This window comes from Nerophis ophidion, linkage group LG03 (genome assembly GCF_033978795.1).
Source record: "Nerophis ophidion isolate RoL-2023_Sa linkage group LG03, RoL_Noph_v1.0, whole genome shotgun sequence".
Lineage (NCBI taxonomy): Eukaryota > Metazoa > Chordata > Actinopteri > Syngnathiformes > Syngnathidae > Nerophis > Nerophis ophidion.
In genome coordinates, this window is record NC_084613.1 from 49,363,065 (window position 1) to 49,375,144 (window position 12,080).

Sequence of the window (12,080 nt, forward strand, 5' to 3'; positions counted from 1 at the left end):
TCGCTGGAATAAATAGACAATATAACATACATCCATAAACCTGGATGCATATGCAAAAGTGCAATATGTTTATCTGTACAGTAATCTATTTATTTATGTCTGCACCTTATTGCTTTTTTTATCCTTTACTACCAAGAGCTAATGCAACAAAATGTTGTTCTTATTTGTACTGTAAAGTTCAAATTTGAAGGACAATAAAAAAGAAGTACAAGTCTAAGCTTATGTAGATTTAGAAGAAACATTCAATTTGTCCCTTTGTGTGGCGATTTAATCTCTGACATTTAATCTCCAGTCATTTATTCTCTGAATAATCAGACAACAGTTTCTTGACATCATTGCAGTCATCCATCCATCCATCTATCCATCTTCTTCCGCTTATCCGGGGTCGGGTCGCAGGGGCAGCAGCCTAAGCAGGGAAGCCCAGACTTCCCTCTCCCCAGCCACTTCGTCTAGCTCTTCCCGGGGGATCCCGAGGCGTTCCCAGGCCAGCCGGGAGACATAGTCTTCTCAACGCGTCCTGGGTCTTCCCCGTGGCCTCCTACCGGTTGGACGTGCTCTAAACACCTCCAACGGGTGGCGTTTGGGTGGCATCCTGACCAGATGCCTGAACCTCCTCATCTGGCTCCTCTCGATGTGGAGGAGCAGCGGCTTTACTTTGAGTTCCTCTCGGATGACAGAGCTTCTCACCCTATCTCTAAGGGAGAGCCCCGCCACCCGGCGGAGAAAACTCATTTCGGCCGCTTGTACCCATGATCTTATCCTTTCGGTCATGACCCAAAGCTCATGACCATAGGTGAGGATGGGAACGTATATCGACCGGTAAATTGAGAGCTTTGCCTTCTGGCTCAGCTCCTTCTTCACCACAACGGATCGGTACAATGTACGCATTACTGAAGACGCCGCACCGATCCGCCTGTCAATCTCACAATCCACTCTTCCACCGCTCGTGAACAAAATTCCTAGGTACTTGAACTCCTCCACTTGGGGCAGGGTCTCCTCGCCAATCCGGATATGGCACTCCACCCATTTCCGGGAGAGAACCATGGACTCACACTTGGAGGTGTGTTTCTCATTATGGTCGCTTCACACTCGGCTGCGAACCGATCCAGTGAAGCTGAAGATCCCGGCCAGATGAAGCCATCAGGACCACATCATCTGCAAAAAGCAGGGACCTAATCCCACGGTCACCAAACCGGAACCCCTCACCGCCTTGACTGCGCCTAGAAATTCTGTCCATATAAGTTATGAACAGAATCGGTGACAAAGGGCAGCCTTGGCGGAGTCCAACCCTCATTGGAAACGTGTCCGACTTACTGCCGGCAATGCGGACCAAGCTCTGACACTGATCGTATGGGGAGCGGACCGCCACAATCAGACAGTCCGATTCCCCATACTCTCTGAGCACTCCTCACAGGACTTCCCGAGGGACACGGTCGAATGCCTTCGCCAAGTCCACAAAGCACATGTAGACTGGTTGGGCAAACTCCAATGGACCCTCAAGAACCCTGCCGAGAGTAAAGAGCTGGTCCACAGTTCCATGACCAGGACGAAAACCACACTGTTCCTCCTGAATCCGAGGTTCGACTATCCGGCGTAGCCTCCTCTCCAGTACACCTGAATAAACCTTACCGGGGAGGCTGAGTCACTGCAGTCACTACACCAGAATGTTGTGGGGAATTTACCGGTCAATCTACATTCCTACCCTTAAAAAAAACGCCTCCTACAAACCCTATTTCCATATGAGGTGGGAAATTGTGTTTAGATGTAAATATCAACAAAATACAATGATTTGCAAATCCTTTTAAACCTATATTCAAATGAATGCACTACAAAGACAAGATATTTGATGTTCAAACTCATAAACTTTATTTTTTTTTGCAAATAATAATTAACTTAGAATTTCATGGCTGCAACACGTGCCAAAGTAGTTGGGAAAGGGCATGTTCACATCTGTGTTACATCACCTTTTCCTTTAACAACACTCAATAAACGTTTGGCAACTGAGGAAACTAATTGTTGAAGCTTTGAAAGTGGACTTCTTTCCCATTCTTGTTTTATGTAGAGCTTCAGTCATTCAACAGTCCGGGGTCTCCGCTGTCGTATTTTACGCTTCATATTGCGCCACACATTTTTGATGGGAGACAGGTCTGGACTGCAGGCGGGCCAGGAAAATACACGCACTCTTTTTTTTACGAAGCCACGCTGTCTTAACATGTGTTGAATGTGGCTTGGCATTGTCTTGCTGAAATAAGCAGGAGCATCTATGAAAAAGACTGCACTTAGATGGCAGCATATGTTGTTCCAAAACCTGGATGGTACCTTTCAGCATCAATGGTGCCTTCACAGATGTGTAGGTTACCCATGCCTTGGACACTAATGCACCCCCATACCATCACAGATGCTGGCTTTTGAACTTTACGTCGATAACAGAGTGGATGGTTTGCTTCCCCTTTGGTCCGGATGACACGATGTCGAATATTTCCCAAAAAAATTTGAAATGTGGACTCGTCATACCACAAAACACTTCTCCACTTTGCATCAGTCCATCTTAGATGATCTCGGGCCAGAGAAGCCGGTGGCGTTTCTGGATGTTGTTGATAAATGGCTTTCGATTTACATAGTAGAGCTTTAACTTGCACTTACAGATGTAGCGACAAAATGTATTTAGTGACAGTGGTTTTCTGAAGTGTTCCTGAGCCCAAGTGGTGATATCCTTTAGAGATTGATGTCGTTTTTTTGATACAGTACCGTCTGAGGGATCAAAGGTCACGGTCATTCAATGTTGGTTTCCGGCCATGCCGCTTACGTGGAGTGATTTCTCCAGATTCTCTGAACCTTTTGAGGATATTATGGACTGTTGATGTTGAAATCCCTAAATTCCTTGCAATTGCACTTTGAGAAACGTTGTTCTTAAACTGTTTGACTATTTGCTCACGCTGTTGTAGACAAAGGAGTGTACCTCGCCCCATCCTTTCTTGTGAAAGACTGAGCATTTTTTGGGAAGCTGCTTTTATACCCAATCATGGCACCCACCCTTTCTCAATTAGCCTGCACACCTGTGGAATGTTCCAAATAAGTGTTTGATGAGCATTCCTCAACTTTATCAGTATTTATTGCCACCTTTCCCAACTTCGTTGTCACGTGTTGCTGACATTAAATTCTAAAGTTAATGATTATTTGCAAAAAAAAAATGTATATCAGTTTGAACATCAACTATGTTGTCTTTGTAGCATATTCAACTGAATATGGGTTGAAAATGATTTGCAAATCATTGTATTTCGTTTATATTTACATCTAACACAATTTCCCAACTCATATGGAAACAGAGTTTGGAACTGTGTGTCTATTTTCAAAAGATATACACTGTCACGATCCGCTACACGGATCGTTTATTGTTTTGCTTTGGATTTGTTTTGATCACGTTTGGACTCTGCCGATCCCTTCAGTTGAACACTTCCTTGTTTACATTCGTCACCATGGCTACTTAATTACGCCTCCTGCACGCACTCCCGAAACACACCTGTTTTGATTTATTGTGTTGTATTTAAGACCGCCTGCTACCTCAGTTCCTCGTCGCCAGTTTGTTTGCATCCCGCAACAGTTACGTTAGTTTTGTCTTTCTGTATTCTCTCTGCTAAGTATGGCTTAGCCTCCGCGCGCTCGGCTCTCGCTGTATGGACTTTTTGAACTCTGCCTTTTGCTCACGTTTGTGTTCTGCTTCCCGTGCGTTGGCACACCTTTTCTTTCCGCGTTGTACAAGTGTTCTTTTAGTTGTATTTTATAATTAAAACCTGTTCCTACCTTCAATTCTGCCTGCTGTTATCCCGTGCATCGAGGGGTGACACTCCCCGCACATCCGCGATGCGACGCTATCGTAACATACACACTTTTCCAAACACCACATTCAATTTTCTTACTTCCTATGTTTGCAAAATGACACACTTATGTCAAAACGTATGCCCATTCATCAAAATAAAGCAAGCATTTGTACCCTGCGATGAGGTGGCGACTTGTCCAGGGTGTACCCTGCCTTCCGCCCGATTGTAGCTGAGATAGGCGCCAGCGCCCCCCGCGACCCCGAAAGGGAATAAGCGGTAGAAATGGATGGATGGACAGTTTCATTTTCATCTCTCTCACACAGACTTCAAATGATAAGACACTATTGGAGTGAGTTACCCAGAACAGTGACAAATACAAAACACATTTGTAAAAAAACCCTATTTTACTATGAGAAATCACATGTTTGGGGCTATTTGTCTAACCTTTTTAGCATATGTGATGAATGATTACTGTAACTTGAAAAAATATATTAGCAAATCCATAGCAATCATTATTATTTACTTTGAAGTGGGCCTATACTTAAGGACCTAAATTAAAACTAGAAATATCCTGTAAACCTTTGAAGAACTGCTCAAAAATGATGTTACAAACAGAAAATATTTATTTTTACCACAGTCAGGTAAAGTAACATATCACAGTTGTCAACAATGATATGCAGTACAAATTCAAATCCGAGATAAAAGGGTTCGAAAAAAATTCTGGAGAAAAAAATTACAAATGGAAAAAAACTGTACAGTTGTAGCAACCACTTGAAAGCTGTATTTCCAATGTACCACCTGTGTGTCTTTACACCTGGTGGATGTGATCATCCAATGTGTCCAATTGTGCGCTCGATGGCGAGCCAGCCATTTGGATTGACCAGGAAGTAACTTGATTGATTGATTGATTGATTGAAACTTTAATTAGCAGATTGCACAGTACAGTACATATTCCGTACAATTGCCCACTAAATGGTAACACCCGAATAATTTTTTCAATTTGTATAAGTCAGGGTCCACTTAAAGCAATTCATGGCACAAATATATACTATCGGCATTATACAGTCATCAAACAAGTTAATCATCAGAGTATATATGACAGCTTATTAACTAGAGTTGTGGCTATGCTGGTGAAAAACGTGTTAAGTCTGCTTCCTACCTCCATTTTGTCTGTAATGAGGGAGTCGCCCTCCTGGATGTTGATGTTGGTGAGTCTGGTTTTAAGTTTCTGGCTGCAGCCAGGAAGCTGGTTGTTGAGGATTTACCAGAGCTCACGTGGCTTATTTGTGTTTTCCTCTATTTTGTCGTTAATGTAATTTTTTTTTTAAAGGATTTAGTCAGGTTGGTTGTCTTGTTTTTTGATTTATTGCATTGCTTTTTGAGTGTTGAAAGGGGTGATTTGAGGTTATTATTGGGTTATTTATCTACTTCGGTTTTACACTTTTGATATTCGAAATAATTTTTGTCTCTGTCTTTTATGGCACCTAATAGGTCCGGATTCATCCATGGTTCAGAGCAGGCTTTGATCCTGGGAGCCATATCATTTACTATTGCTAGGAACGCTGTTTTGAAGCGATCCCAAGCATCATTGACCAGGTTGCTCGTGAGCACAGGGGAACAGTCCCACTCACCTAATTTTAGGTTGAAATTATAACTGGAGTATGTTTTAAGGGATGTGGATGGAGCTGTTATGTGGCCGTTGGCTTTGTTTTTAGGTATTTTGCGGGTGCAGAATGTCATGATCCCACTTCACAATCCTTATCTTTGTGTAAGGTGTAAAGATGTGTGTATCACAATCTTAGTGTGTGTGTAATGTGTTCAAATGTGTGTATCACAATCGTTATCTGTGTGCAAGATGGGAAGGTGTGTGGAAAGCGTTCTGTGTATTATTTAGCAAAAAATGTGACGCAGTCTATGCCTAATATTGGACAAATTTGTAAAGTGGTTTTGTTTACTGTGTGTAGACTTTTGTTAACTGTGAAAATTTAAAATTTAGTGTGTAAGCAATTGGAAAAAACTAATGTGAATAGTGTATAGGGACGGTTACAATGTATATAAGGTGAATAAATGTTGTGAACCATCGGTTTGAGGACCATCTTTTCAACCGTGGATGCGAGAGTAATAATCACATATTTTTCTGTTGTTTGGATACTTGACATTATTTTTGGGCTGTACCACAACTTTAGGTGCACAACCCAACACCAAGTAAGGCAAGGCAAGTTTATTCATGGAGCACAATTGGTACATAAAGCAAGTAAAAGTGGTTTATAAAATAATACAAGAAGGCAAAAATAAAAACAAAACAATCATGATTGAAATTTAAATCAAATAATATATTCATCATAAACGATCACGTTTGAATTAAAATCAAAGAGTGTAGATAACATACATTCAGTAGACATAAATAAATAAAAGCTTGGGAGGGACAAGTGGTAGGAAATGGATGGATGGATGTTGCCAGCCTGGATTTGATCATTGATGTACTGTACGTAAAAAGTACAACAATGTATTGTAAATAATAACTTTTAAATATATTAATATAATAATAAACTTGAACGTGTTTACCGTGGGCATGAATGGAGTGCGTTACTAAAATGTTGTGGTGGATTAAATATATTGTAGCGTTCCGGAAGAGTTGGTGCTACAAGGGGTTCTGTGTATTTGTTCTGTTGATTTTATGTTGTGTTGCGATGCGGATGTTCTTCCAAATAGTGTTTGTCATTCTTGTTTGGTGTGGTTTTAGGGTGTGGCGCATGTTCGTGACAGTGTTGGAGTTGTTTATGTGGCCACTCTTAGTGTGACACGTATATCTGTTAAACGAGTATGCCTTTCATTCGTGTATGCCATCACAGTGAAATTAATTTCAATCATGCAGTTTTTCAGCATTCCTAGGCATCTTTTAGGTAAAGCCCATTGACAACCCGTCCAACCCTATAATATAAATTCCTAACCTTGAAAATGACTCACTTTAATCATGAAAATGACTCACTCGGAGCCACGTGCGTTGCCATGTGAACATTGCCCATGTTTATGTTGTGAATGTGTTCTCCAGAAACGAAACTTTTTCTGACAGTAAATGCGTGAAAGCACATTTCGTTTCCAGAAGCGCCCTCTCACATCTAGTCCACTATTTGAACTCCATGCAGGCTGGTAGTGCAAAGACTAGGCGACACCATGGGATTGAGTTCGAGTGAGTATACCTTTCTATATTCTTTATCATCATGAAAAGTGATGATAAACGAAATTAAAAAGACGATGGCGTAAACACCAGAGGTGGGACCAGGCCATTGTTTTGCAAGTCATAAAAAGTAAGTCTCAATTGTTTGCCCTCAAGTCCTGAGTCAAGTCCAAAGTCAAGACTGGAAAGTCTCAAGTAAAGTACCAAGTCCTGCATTTTGAGTTTCAAGTCCTTTCAACCACAGACTAATATATTTACACAGATTGTGTATGCTTTTAAAACACTGTATTTATTTATTAACACAAGTGCATTTGAAATTGCAGGGAAAAAAATAGTGCTGACATTGCACTTCATAATAGCACTATTGACCAATCATTTTCAGAATACACACATTTGAAAAAACAAGTGCAACTATACTTATTTGTACAAAATTGTTAACATTGTTTTTCAGTGGCATATTTTATTTTAAATAGTTCCACAGCAGTTTCTTATGAGGGGCCGTTAGGGACATTATTGTATCCTTTTCTTACCTTATCTCATTGATCTCATCTTATATTGTATGTGTGTGTATGTGTGCGTACACATGAAAAAAATAACAAATACATGAATATAACAATAAACAGAGTTGTACTTTTCATATGTCAGGGCCCTATGCTGCATTGCATTTGCAAAAGACCAAATTGGCCAAGAGTCTGTCAATCATTTGTGCACGATTGGGGCCTCAGTTTACAGCCTCACTGATCTAACTACAGAGCAAATAAATGTTATGTTCCTTAGCCAATAAACGTTAGCTTACATTCAAAATTTACCGTTCTTTGTGTAACTTCAAATGTCGAAAGAAGTTGTTGCATCTCCGTCTGTAATCTTCGAACCGCATGTTTTGCATACTGCAATTATTTTTTTGTTGACCACCTCATAGTTTTTAATACCCGAACGAAACTATCTTTGGTGTCATTTTTTTCTCACTGGCGTTGTTTGACAGCTCCTCTTCGTTGGTTGTCCTACAATTTAATTGGATGAATGCTGTCGATCTAATTGGATTGTATGTTGTACCGACAGCACACACGCTGACAGACACACATGTACATAATGAAAGATACAGAGCGCTCTTGAATAACTTTTTAACCTTTGATTTTGGGGGAAAGTAGAAAGTCTTGTCAAGTCAAAAGGCTTAAGTCCAAGTGAAGTCACAAGTCATTGATGTTAAAGTCTAAGTCGAGTTGCAAGACTCTTTAAATTTTGTCAGGTCCAGTCTTAAGTCATCAAATTCATGACTTGAGTCTGACTCGATTTCAAATCATGTGACTCGAGTCCACACCTCTGGTAAACACAAACCAACTGCTATATTCACCTTTCCTCATCATTTGTAGACATATATGCACACTTCCTTTTGTGGGGTTTTAAATAATGTGGTACACTTGGTCCAGGTACTTCGTCGGATGAGGCTGAATCGGATGTGAGAAGAATGGGGTTCACCTCAGATGGGATAACAAAATGATCCCAAAGGGCTGCAGATATGATGTCATCTGAAGCCATCGACAATGGAGGAGGGGTTCCATCAGGGGGCCCGGTATCTAACTATCAGTCCATTGGTAAATACAGTAAATATAATGTTATGTCATGACCTATTTGAGGAAGAAATGCCTGTAATTTAACATTAGGTTCAAACAAATAACCAAATAACAAAACCATGAAATAAATGATAATATTGGTCTATTAAACTGTGTTCTGAACGCATTTTCTGTGTGATTAAAATCGTTTTTTAACATTTACTTGAGTGAAAGTTACAACATTTGCACACAAACTGTGTTTTTTGTGTTTGTTGCCTTAACTTGTGTGTGTATAGAAGAGAAAAAGAAAGAAGATTTTTTACTGTTGCTCTGCTTGAACAATGTTGCTAAAGTACAAACTGTAACGTTTGCAGATACATTTTTTGACATTAATTTCTGCGTTGTACACTGTAGAAACTCCAATCTGTTTAATGTAATTAATGTGAGTTTGACAACATTATTTGCAATAGAATAGAGAAACTGGAGGTTTAGATATAAATATGGCATTTGTAACACAGGAAGGATAGTACCTGTATATGTAAGCGCCATTTGCGACAAAAGACATTATTTATATTGTGTCATTGTGATGTGTGATATAACATAAGAAACGTGATGTAATTTAAATTACGTGTTAAGTTAAGGAATATGTACAGTATAAGTAAACGTTTATGGTGTAATTGCAACTGTACTTTAATTTGAAGGTTTGCAACTTCCGCCTGTATGTGAGCTGAACAGAAAGTGATGTGTTTTATGTAAATTGGTTCTCTGACCCCCGCAACCCCGAAAGGGACAAGTGGTAGAAAATGAATGGATAAATGGTTCTCTGACTTCAATAGATATGTTGATGAGGACGGGGAGCAACACGGTTGTTCTACCATTTGAGTTGACATCCAGCCGACTCAACAAGAAGTGTCAACACTTTTAAAGTGGTTGTATTAGGACTATGCTTCACAGACGGGAAAAAAGTGACAAACCAAAATAGCCACTCAAAATCGGATAGATTTTTTTTTTATCCCACAATGGGGAAATGATGTGGTTCCAGTGCAGATACAAAAAGTCAACAAAAATAATGTAAAAACATGTGCATTGTGCAAACAGAATGGAAACATCAATAAAAACGAAAGATCTGACACCCCCAATTTCAACCCTTGATGCTGAGTGCCAAGCAGGCAGGTAATCCTGGGGGTGCAGATAACTGACAATATAACCTGGTCCCTACACACCGGAGCTCTTGTAAAAAGAGCTCAGCAGCACATAGACTTTTTGCGTTGGATGAAAAGAGCACAGTTCCCTCCCCCCATTCACACCACATTCTACACAGGCACTATAGAGAGCCTGCTGACCAACAGCATCTCTGTCTGGACTGGAGCCTGCAAGGCCTCAGACGGTAAATGTGTCTCCAGAGAGTGGTGAGGACGGCGGAAAAGATTATCAGGACTCATCTTTCTCCTATCCAGGAGATCGCAAAAAGCCGATGCCTGACCACGGTTCAGAAAATCTGCAAAGACTCCTCCCACCCCCACCAAAGACTGTTTTCACTGCTGGACTCTAGGAAGAGGTTCCGCAGCCTCCGAAGCAGAACCTCCAGGTTCTGTAACAGCTTCTTGCCTCTGGCCGTAAAACTCTTGAACGCATCATAACTATTCCCTCAATTCCCCCAAAATGGATTAACTCGCTGGAATAAATAGACAATATAACATACATCCATAAACCTGGATGCATATGCAAAAGTGCAATATGTTTATCTGTACAGTAATCTATTTATTTATGTCTGCACCTTATTGCTTTTTTTATCCTTTACTACCAAGAGCTAATGCAACAAAATGTTGTTCTTATTTGTACTGTAAAGTTCAAATTTGAAGGACAATAAAAAAGAAGTACAAGTCTAAGCTTATGTAGATTTAGAAGAAACATTCAATTTGTCCCTTTGTGTGGCGATTTAATCTCTGACATTTAATCTCCAGTCATTTATTCTCTGAATAATCAGACAACAGTTTCTTGACATCATTGCAGTCATCCATCCATCCATCTATCCATCTTCTTCCGCTTATCCGGGGTCGGGTCGCAGGGGCAGCAGCCTAAGCAGGGAAGCCCAGACTTCCCTCTCCCCAGCCACTTCGTCTAGCTCTTCCCGGGGGATCCCGAGGCGTTCCCAGGCCAGCCGGGAGACATAGTCTTCTCAACGCGTCCTGGGTCTTCCCCGTGGCCTCCTACCGGTTGGACGTGCTCTAAACACCTCCAACGGGTGGCGTTTGGGTGGCATCCTGACCAGATGCCTGAACCTCCTCATCTGGCTCCTCTCGATGTGGAGGAGCAGCGGCTTTACTTTGAGTTCCTCTCGGATGACAGAGCTTCTCACCCTATCTCTAAGGGAGAGCCCCGCCACCCGGCGGAGAAAACTCATTTCGGCCGCTTGTACCCATGATCTTATCCTTTCGGTCATGACCCAAAGCTCATGACCATAGGTGAGGATGGGAACGTATATCGACCGGTAAATTGAGAGCTTTGCCTTCTGGCTCAGCTCCTTCTTCACCACAACGGATCGGTACAATGTACGCATTACTGAAGACGCCGCACCGATCCGCCTGTCAATCTCACAATCCACTCTTCCACCGCTCGTGAACAAAATTCCTAGGTACTTGAACTCCTCCACTTGGGGCAGGGTCTCCTCGCCAATCCGGATATGGCACTCCACCCATTTCCGGGAGAGAACCATGGACTCACACTTGGAGGTGTGTTTCTCATTATGGTCGCTTCACACTCGGCTGCGAACCGATCCAGTGAAGCTGAAGATCCCGGCCAGATGAAGCCATCAGGACCACATCATCTGCAAAAAGCAGGGACCTAATCCCACGGTCACCAAACCGGAACCCCTCACCGCCTTGACTGCGCCTAGAAATTCTGTCCATATAAGTTATGAACAGAATCGGTGACAAAGGGCAGCCTTGGCGGAGTCCAACCCTCATTGGAAACGTGTCCGACTTACTGCCGGCAATGCGGACCAAGCTCTGACACTGATCGTATGGGGAGCGGACCGCCACAATCAGACAGTCCGATTCCCCATACTCTCTGAGCACTCCTCACAGGACTTCCCGAGGGACACGGTCGAATGCCTTCGCCAAGTCCACAAAGCACATGTAGACTGGTTGGGCAAACTCCAATGGACCCTCAAGAACCCTGCCGAGAGTAAAGAGCTGGTCCACAGTTCCATGACCAGGACGAAAACCACACTGTTCCTCCTGAATCCGAGGTTCGACTATCCGGCGTAGCCTCCTCTCCAGTACACCTGAATAAACCTTACCGGGGAGGCTGAGTCACTGCAGTCACTACACCAGAATGTTGTGGGGAATTTACCGGTCAATCTACATTCCTACCCTTAAAAAAAACGCCTCCTACAAACCCTATTTCCATATGAGGTGGGAAATTGTGTTTAGATGTAAATATCAACAAAATACAATGATTTGCAAATCCTTTTAAACCTATATTCAAATGAATGCACTACAAAGACAAGATATTTGATGTTCAAACTCATAA

At 41.8% G+C, this 12,080-nt stretch overlaps 2 long non-coding RNA genes across 4 annotated transcripts in view; one reads left to right on the forward strand and one right to left on the reverse strand.

Moving 5' to 3' along the window:
• The window catches only part of LOC133549745 (uncharacterized), a 57,061-nt gene that overhangs the window by 17,514 nt on the left and 27,467 nt on the right, over positions 1 to 12,080 (reverse strand). The window lies entirely within an intron of this gene.
• Positions 585 to 8,733, forward strand: LOC133549743 (uncharacterized). The gene is made up of 2 exons (XR_009806159.1): positions 585 to 7,008; positions 8,424 to 8,733. It is a non-coding gene; the product is annotated as an uncharacterized LOC133549743 (long non-coding RNA).